This window comes from Cnephaeus nilssonii (genome assembly GCF_951640355.1).
Source record: "Cnephaeus nilssonii genome assembly, chromosome: 3".
Lineage (NCBI taxonomy): Eukaryota > Metazoa > Chordata > Mammalia > Chiroptera > Vespertilionidae > Cnephaeus > Cnephaeus nilssonii.
Genome location: NC_137074.1, coordinates 110,878,065 through 110,886,049, shown reverse-complemented (window position 1 = coordinate 110,886,049; position 7,985 = coordinate 110,878,065). Strand labels below are relative to the sequence as shown.

Here is a 7,985-nt window from a genome sequence, read left to right as displayed (position 1 = left end):
TGGGTGTAGTATCTGCAGGCAGCAGGGTGGAGTCACCTGAGGGCTGGAGGTTGCAGGTTGTTTCAGCCTAGGGCTCAGGACCTTGGGCCCACATCCTCAGCCTCAGGAGTGCACCCCAGGTGCTAGGCCTGCCCCCGGGCTCCACACACTTAGGTGCTGCAGGCATCAGGCCCGGCCACTGTACCCTGTAGTCCTGGGGAGGCCAAGGAAAAGTTGGTCTCTGGGCTTCTTGTAAAGTTGTTTTAGTTAGATTCCAAACAAACCAAAGTGGAGAGAAGAGGTGACGACAAGTTAATCTGTCCACTCATGGGCTGGGAGCCCCAAGTCTCTGGCTCCAGCCAGTGGGGCAGTAGACAGTGATGGAGTCCGGGCCCTCAGGCCACCTTTGCCCCGAGGCCCACCAGGTGCCCAACACTAATGGGGCCCCTCCTCTCTGAAGCAGAGGAAAAAAAAACCCAGAGCAAACCTGGGGAAAGGAAAGCGAGACCAAGGAGACAAAGCAAGAGCGGAGCCACCTTCCTGAGATAGTCTGGACGTCAGGAGGTGCCCGAGAGTCCAGAGTCTGGGCCTGGTGAGGTAAAATCTGTGTTTATTCGGCGCAGGACATGGTGTCAGGACTCCTCGTTGCCAGAGTCATCCTCATCGTTCCCAAAGCCACTGTCAGCTTCGGCCTTGGCATCCTCGTCATAGTCATTGCAGAAGAGAGCCGAGCCCTCATCAGGCGCTGGGCCTTGGTCTCACGCAGTACTCATCACCTTACATCATCCCGCTCCGTGTCTACCATGGTCCCCAAGACTAAGGTGACCAGATTTTAACATTGGTAAAGCGGGACACCATTGACCCTGGGGGGGGGCGGGGGGAGGGTTCTTGATTAAAAATTTGGTCTATATGGAGCAACAAAAATTTTCATAGAACTCAAATAGTATTGTAATATATTTTTTTAAATTTCAACATAAGTACAATTTACAAATATAATAAATAAAAAATTATGTATAGTATTATTTTATTCGTTGGCATATTTCTCATTTGAGTGATTTTTTTTTAGTAGATTGCTGTCATTGTTTAAAAGGTCATGAATTTGCCATAACGTAGGTCGTAAGTGTCACTTTCAAGGCCGGCGCTAGACTTTTTGCCGCCACTATAAAATATAAATAATACAAGTACTGTCTGCTAAATTCAAGAAAATTTATGTATTTATGAAATAAATAAATAAATTACTTACCTAAATTATCTGAATAGCTGATTTGTAATGACATCACTTGTTTAACTAGCTTACTAGCACGCAGTACGATGTGTATCGTCTGAGAGACAGTTACAAAATGTTTTCGTCGTTGCCAATCCCAAAAAATGCCATTGTTCATTAAGTCCAAACAATGGTGGTCGAATTCTAACAACTGATCAACAATGCGAACTTTGATAAGCAGTTCTCGATAATCAGTTCTCAACAATTATTTGTTATTATTAAAGTTTAACATTATAAAATTAACAAAAATAATATAAAATTCATATCCTGGCTAAATAGCCACATAGCCGCCGAAAACCATATATTCCCTTCCCGTTCTCCCGCCGTTCCCTAGCTTGTCGTGCATTCTTTCCAAAAATCGGGACTTTTTTAAAACGCAGCGGGACGCGGGGCAAATTGTTAAAAATCGGGACTGTCCCGCCAAAAGCGGGACGTCTGGTCACCTTACCCAAGACCTGCTTGCGGATGTTGTCTGTGTACTCCCGGTGCTTGTCTTTGCTCTCTTTCCACTTCCTGTGCATCACAGAGGCGTCCACGTTAGCCCAGGAGAAGGTGTTGGGTTCCTTGAGGAGGGAGATGACGCTCGGGATGGTCCTGACATTGTGGGTGGGGTTCCACCGCTCCGAGGGCAGCTCGCTGCTCTGGACGTCATCGACTGGGGGGGTGGAGAATGGAGATGCACACTCCCCCTGTCTCATAGATATTGGGGTGCCACATCTTGGTCAGGAACCGAAAGGCTGGTGGGGTGTAAGAGTAGTCGATGGGAAACTTGAGGCGTGACCTAAGTAGCCACCCTCGTAATAAGTGTTGGGGAGGGGGCGAAAATGGCCACCTTCCAGTTGGCTCCACTCGCTCTGGCACTGCCACCTGCCTGGCGCTTCCCTTGCCCTCCCTCCCCCCCTGCCCCCTGCAGATCTTAGTAAACAAGAAATTTTTATAAAAATTACTTTGTCTATAATATCTACATCATCTTATAGCTTTGTCTCTGTATAATTCTAGCACACAGTACTGCCTGTCAGCCTTGAATTTTCTATTTGCTACCCTGATAGACTGTATTCTTCTTGGCAGTCCCTTCACTGGTACACACATTCTATGACTCTATGTAGAGTACTTTGTACTTTGTAGGTGCTTAATAAATGTTTGGTGAATGACAACCCATGAGACCTCAATCTATAGGATAAAACCTGCAGGGGCCTGATGCGGTGGGGGCCAAACATGGCGGGGATCTCCCTTTTCCGTGTTCCGAGCAGTAGAGAGATGAACGAACCGGTTCTAAGTGGAGGCGGCCAGGGATTGAGAAATATTAGAAATAAAGAGAGGAGAGATAGATTTGAAAGCTGGGGCTGGGTGGATCTTTCTGTGCCTGGCTGAGGCCACAGAACAGATCCAGACTGCAAAGCTGAGGCTTTATTTATAATCAGGGACAAACAAGGCAATTAACAATGTTCTTGTAAGTTTCACTTGTTTTGGCAGCACTTGCTGCCCCTCCCACAGCCCACTAGCTACCCAGGAAAGATCTAGGGATCAGTTATAGGATCAGGCTTAATTATGCTGGGAGGGGTCTGCCCTCCAAATGAACTTGTTTGTGATCCTGCCACAGGTCAGTCCGTGGCTTAACCCTATAACCGCTTCCCACAAAACCTCCAGAGAGAAGCTAAATGAGAGCGAAAAGAGAGCTGTTGGAAGAGGTGTGGAATGAGGGGCTCTGTGGACCAGCTGACATTTTGCCTGGGATTGGCCTGGAATCAGGCTGCAACATACCTACTCACATCCTATCTAATAAAAGAGAAACATGCAAATTGACCGTACCTCCACTACGTCCACAAGCCACGCCCACCAGCCAATCAGGAGCGAGTATGCAAATTAACCCAACAAATATGGCGGTGGCGACAGAGCTGGAGAGAGAAGGAGGCTTGGGTTGTCCTGGGCGATGGAGGAAGCCAAGCTTTCTGCCCGCCCTGGCCTGCCCTGGCCTCCGCTCAAGGCTACAAAATTTCAATTATAGAAGATAAATAAATCCCAGATACCAGGGCCTCCACTTGGGTCGCCGGGGGGCGTGGCTGGCCTGAAAACCACCACAGGCCCCTCTCCCAGGCTGCCCCATGCCCCAAGGGAACCCCCACCCTGATCCGGGACACCCTTCAGGGCAAACCAGCCGGCCCCCACCCATGCACCAGGCCTCTATTCTATCTAATAAAAGAGTAATATGCAAATTGACCATCACTCCAACACACAAGATGGCTACCCACATGTGGTCAAAGATGGCTGCCCCCATGTGGACACAAGATGGCCACCACAAGATGGCCAGCAGGGGAGAACAGTTGGGAGAGACCAGGCCTACAAGGGAGGGCAGTTGGGGGCGATCAAGCCTGCAGGGGAGGGCAGTTAGGGGTGACCAGGCCGGCAGAGGAGGGAAGTTGGGGGTGACCAGGCCTGCAGGGAAGGTCAGTTGGGGGGGACCAGGCCTTCAGAGGAGGGCAGTTCTGGGGGACCAAGCCTGCAGGGGAGGGCAGTTAGGTGTGACCAGGCCTTCAGGGGAGGGCAGTTAGGGGTGACCAGGCCAGCAGGGGAGGGCAGTTAGGGGTTACCAGGCCAGCAGGGGTGGGCAGTTAGGGGCAAACAGGCTGGCAGGGGAGCAGTTAGGCATCAATCAGGCTGGCAGGGGAATGGTTAGGGGTGATCATGCTGGCAGGCAGAAGCAGTTAGGGGCATTCAGGAAGGCAGGCAGGCGAACAGTTGGGAGCCAGCAGTCCTGGATTGTGAGAGGGATGTCCGACTGCCCGTTTAGGCCTTATACTAGGAGGGCAGTTAGGGGGGTGTACCAGGCCTAGGATTAGGCCTAAACGGGCAGTCAGACATCCCTTGAGGGGTCCCAGATTGGAGAGGGTGCAGGCTGGGTTGAGGGACACTCCCCCCCAATGCACGAATTTCATGCACCAGGCCTCTAGTAGGGGTATAAACCTATGAGGAACTTCACATCCTTCTTCTTACTTTACCTCTTCATGCATGCTCAGACGTGTGTGTGTGTGTGTATGTAAGATGGGAGTAGGCAGCACAAACATAGGCTTTGGAGTAAGAAAAGTTGTAATTTTGACCACTCCAATGTATGAGGAAGAGGGTTTGAATTTTTAATGGATTCAGTAGGGTCTAAATATCAGGTTGGTGATAACTACACCCTTCATTTGTTGGTTGGCAAATTTAACACAAATGTTACACCAAGATCAAATAAAGTGCCAGAGACACACTAGTGTTTTCAGGATTAAATTATCCCTCCTCCATGGAGTCTTTCAGATTCATATAGTGTACATACATCACTTCTTTATGAAAGATCCTACAGCATTTAATAGTTGATTCTGCACAAGCTCTTGATTACAAAAATATCTTGCTATTTTTAGTTAGTTTCTTTAACAGCTTCTGTCTTTCATTTGCTTCAAAGCTCACATCTTTTATTGCATCCTTGCTTCTTGTCACATGAAGCTTTGTTGAATACATAGGAAGAACTGAGTAATTATTAATTATTTTATTCTCTAATTAGACCCACTATGGAGTAGATACTACAGTTTTTAGGGGTATGGGAAAGTAATTTGGCAGAGTCATCTCTAAAGATCAAATGTGCAAATATTAACTGAGTTTGCCTCTCGCTAGTCCTCAGGGGACTTGAAGCAGACCAACAAAAAATTTTAGAAATAAACCACAAATAGCTGAAAAACACAAAAGTTCAAATCACATCCTGCATGACCCTGTGAGAGAATTTCTGTAGCAGAAGGAAGTCTTTTATACTTGACCTCAACTTTAGTTTTTTGTGATAATGTGGGGGCTTCAGAGATGCTTTTAATCACACTGACAAAGTTGCATTCTTATCCATAAATCATAGTTGAAATTAGAGGAACCAACTGACAGTGAAAAATTTCCCCAGTGACAGTATATGTATATATATTTAGATAAAAGTAATCTACACTAATAAAAGAGAAAGATGCAAATTGACCATACCTCTGCAACGCCTACCAGCCAATCAGGAGTAAGTATGCAAATTAACCCAAATAAAGATGGTGGGTTAATTTGCATATGCAGGTGCCAAGCCCGCAGCCTCCTGGGACCGTCACCGCCCCAGGAGGTGAGGGCGGCGGCACCAAGCCATGCCCACAGGCTCCTGGGACCATCGTTGGCCCTGGGAGGTGAGGGAGGCCGTGTAGCTTGACAGCAGACAGCAGGCCCTGCTTGGCCGTAGCTGCGGCGACCCGTGAGTCGGCAAGCGGGCCCGCAGGCAGCATCCAGCAGGGCCTGCTTGGCCATCATCAGGGCAACCCAGGAGCAGGCAAGCGTGACCCGCAGGCAGCACCCAGCAGGGCCTGCTTGGCCATTGCCGTGGCGACCCGTGAGCAGGCAAGCACGGCTCACAGACAGCACCCAGCAGGGCCTGCTTGCCCATCGCCGTGGTGTGGAGCAGGCAGTTCCCACAGAGAGCAGAGAACCATGGGGAGCGGGCCTAACCTGTCAGTAGGACATTCCCTGAGGGCTCCTGGATTGGAGAGTGTGCAGGTCGGGCTGAGGGATGCTCCCCCTGCTGTGCACGAATTTCATGTACTGGGCCTCTAGTCTTACCTAATAAAAGAAAAACATGCAAATTAACCATCACTCCACTATGCCCACAGCCAATCAGAGTGAGTATGCAAATTAACCCAACAAAGATGGAGGTTAATTTGCATATGCAGGTGAGGAGCATCCGGGAGGGGCGGGACGCCTGCTATGAGAGGAAGGGTGGTGGTGGAGGGAGCTACAGGAGCGGTGCTCCAGACAGAAGCTAGAACTTGCCGGCTCCCAGGCAGGCTGGGAGTGAAGCCAGGGGAAGGAAGGCCTATTCTTGCATGAATATTGTGCAACGGGCTTCTAGTCTATATATATAAAACCCTAATATGCAAATAGAATGAATGGCGGAACAATTGAACAACTGAACAACCAAACAACCAGTCGCTATGATGTGCGCTGACCACCAGGGGCACATGTAGAAAATGGTGGGCGTTGGCAGTAGGTGGCAGAGCGTGGAACATAGCGGGTGTTGGCCACAGTGGGATGGTGGAGCAGGTGAATGGGGGCACCAGATCACGGTGGGGCACCGGTTGCTGTCATTGCCCAGTGCTTGCACCTGCTGCCGGCGCCAGAGCCACCACTTGCACCCGCTGCCAGCACCCAGCGCCAGTCCTGATTACTCCTGAGGGCTTCTCCACCTCCCCCTGTTCCTGAGGGGCAATTGGAGCAACAACTGCAGCTTGCACCTGTTGCTGGCACTGGCCCCAATCGCTCTGCGTCATCAGTGGGTGCGAGCAGGGCCAGTGCCATCAGCGTGTGGGTGGCAGACAGGAGACCAGGGGCGCAGTGGGTGGGGCTAGGTGGGGGCACAGAGGATGGGCCGAGACTTGCCCCTGTGCCCACTGCAGCCTCGCAGCCCACAGTTCCTTTCAAGATGAACTGTGCACTGGGCCCCTAGTTGGTTAATATTATGGAAAGGTCACCTCAGTTTTAAGTGGTGTTTTTCTTAATTTGATGTGCATTATTTTAAAAACATGGCACGCACATAGCCTTAAAACGCCCTCCACTTTCACCATGCCTCTGGCATTATTCATATAGAAGCTTTTAGCCAGTGACTTGGAAAGCACTTTTTACTAGAGCTCATAGAATTAGTGTTTCTGCTGTCCAAGGGGAAAAAAAAATGGAGGTAGAGTTAGGAAAAGGCTGAGGAAAACATAAAATGTGAAGGGTAAATGTTTCTTAAACATTTTCCCATGCAATGAACATCCTAATGATTTTTCTCAATTAATATGTTTTCACATATTTGAGAATGAAATACACAAGAGTTTTTTGTTAGGGTCACCTATGTTTACTGAGATGTGAACTTTGGAGCCATTCATTGGTCTTTACTCAGTTTTTTTTTCTGCCAGGCTCCCTCACAGCTTGGTGTCAGCTCCTCATCTTGCTTCTGATCTCCAGACTGGACTTTCTAGCTCCCTGATAAATATTTTAGAAAAGTCCTATTGATATTTCTAACTCAACAAGCTAAAAGAGATCTCATGGTATTATTCTTAAGCAATATTTGCATTAACAACATTGGCATTCTCCACATACCTGAGTCAACTTTGACTTCTACAATCTGTCTCCTACAATCAATGGTGGCCAAATCCTATTGATTCTGACTTTGAAATGTCTAGAGAATACTCTCTCAGGTTTCCATTTATATTTTCACTGTCTTAGTTTAACTCACACCCTTTTTTGCTTGCCTGAGTCATTGAAATAATAATTGTCTAATTGGTCTCATGGGCTGCCATTGGTTCCCTCTCAAATATATACTTCATGTTGCCTTGGGGTGCTCTTCCTGAAGAATGACATGTTCTTTTTCTGTGAAAAACCTTGTGGTGGGTCCTGCATTGTTTATTGAATCTGTTTCCAATGTAACTCTTCAGTCTCATATTTTTTCAACTCCCTCCCATCTCCCCACACTGAACCCACTGAGACCGCTCACTGTTGCTCGATGAGATACGCACTTTCACCCTGTGTGTGTTCGCTTGGATTGTTTTCATCACTAGAGCCTTCAGTAAGACAAACTATTAATGTCCTACAACTTCCTTTAGCCTGTCTCCTCTCTCTGTCCCAAGCATGACTCTCCTTTAAGGTTGAAAAAGATAATTCCTCTTAGAAGGCTTTATGGAGATGTTTTCTACATTTCTGTCTGTCTTGCACATCATACCCT

At 48.2% G+C, this 7,985-nt stretch overlaps 1 pseudogene across 1 annotated transcript; it reads right to left on the bottom strand.

Moving 5' to 3' along the window:
- Nucleotides 1–611: 611 nt before the first annotated feature.
- Nucleotides 612–5,604, bottom strand: LOC307097243 (ubiquitin-conjugating enzyme E2 R1-like; annotated as a pseudogene). Its single transcript has 3 exons — nt 5,583–5,604; nt 1,692–2,158; nt 612–795 (listed from the first exon to the last, which is right to left on the bottom strand). The product of its transcript is annotated as a ubiquitin-conjugating enzyme E2 R1-like (transcript).
- Between the last annotated feature and the right edge of the window lie 2,381 nt (nt 5,605–7,985).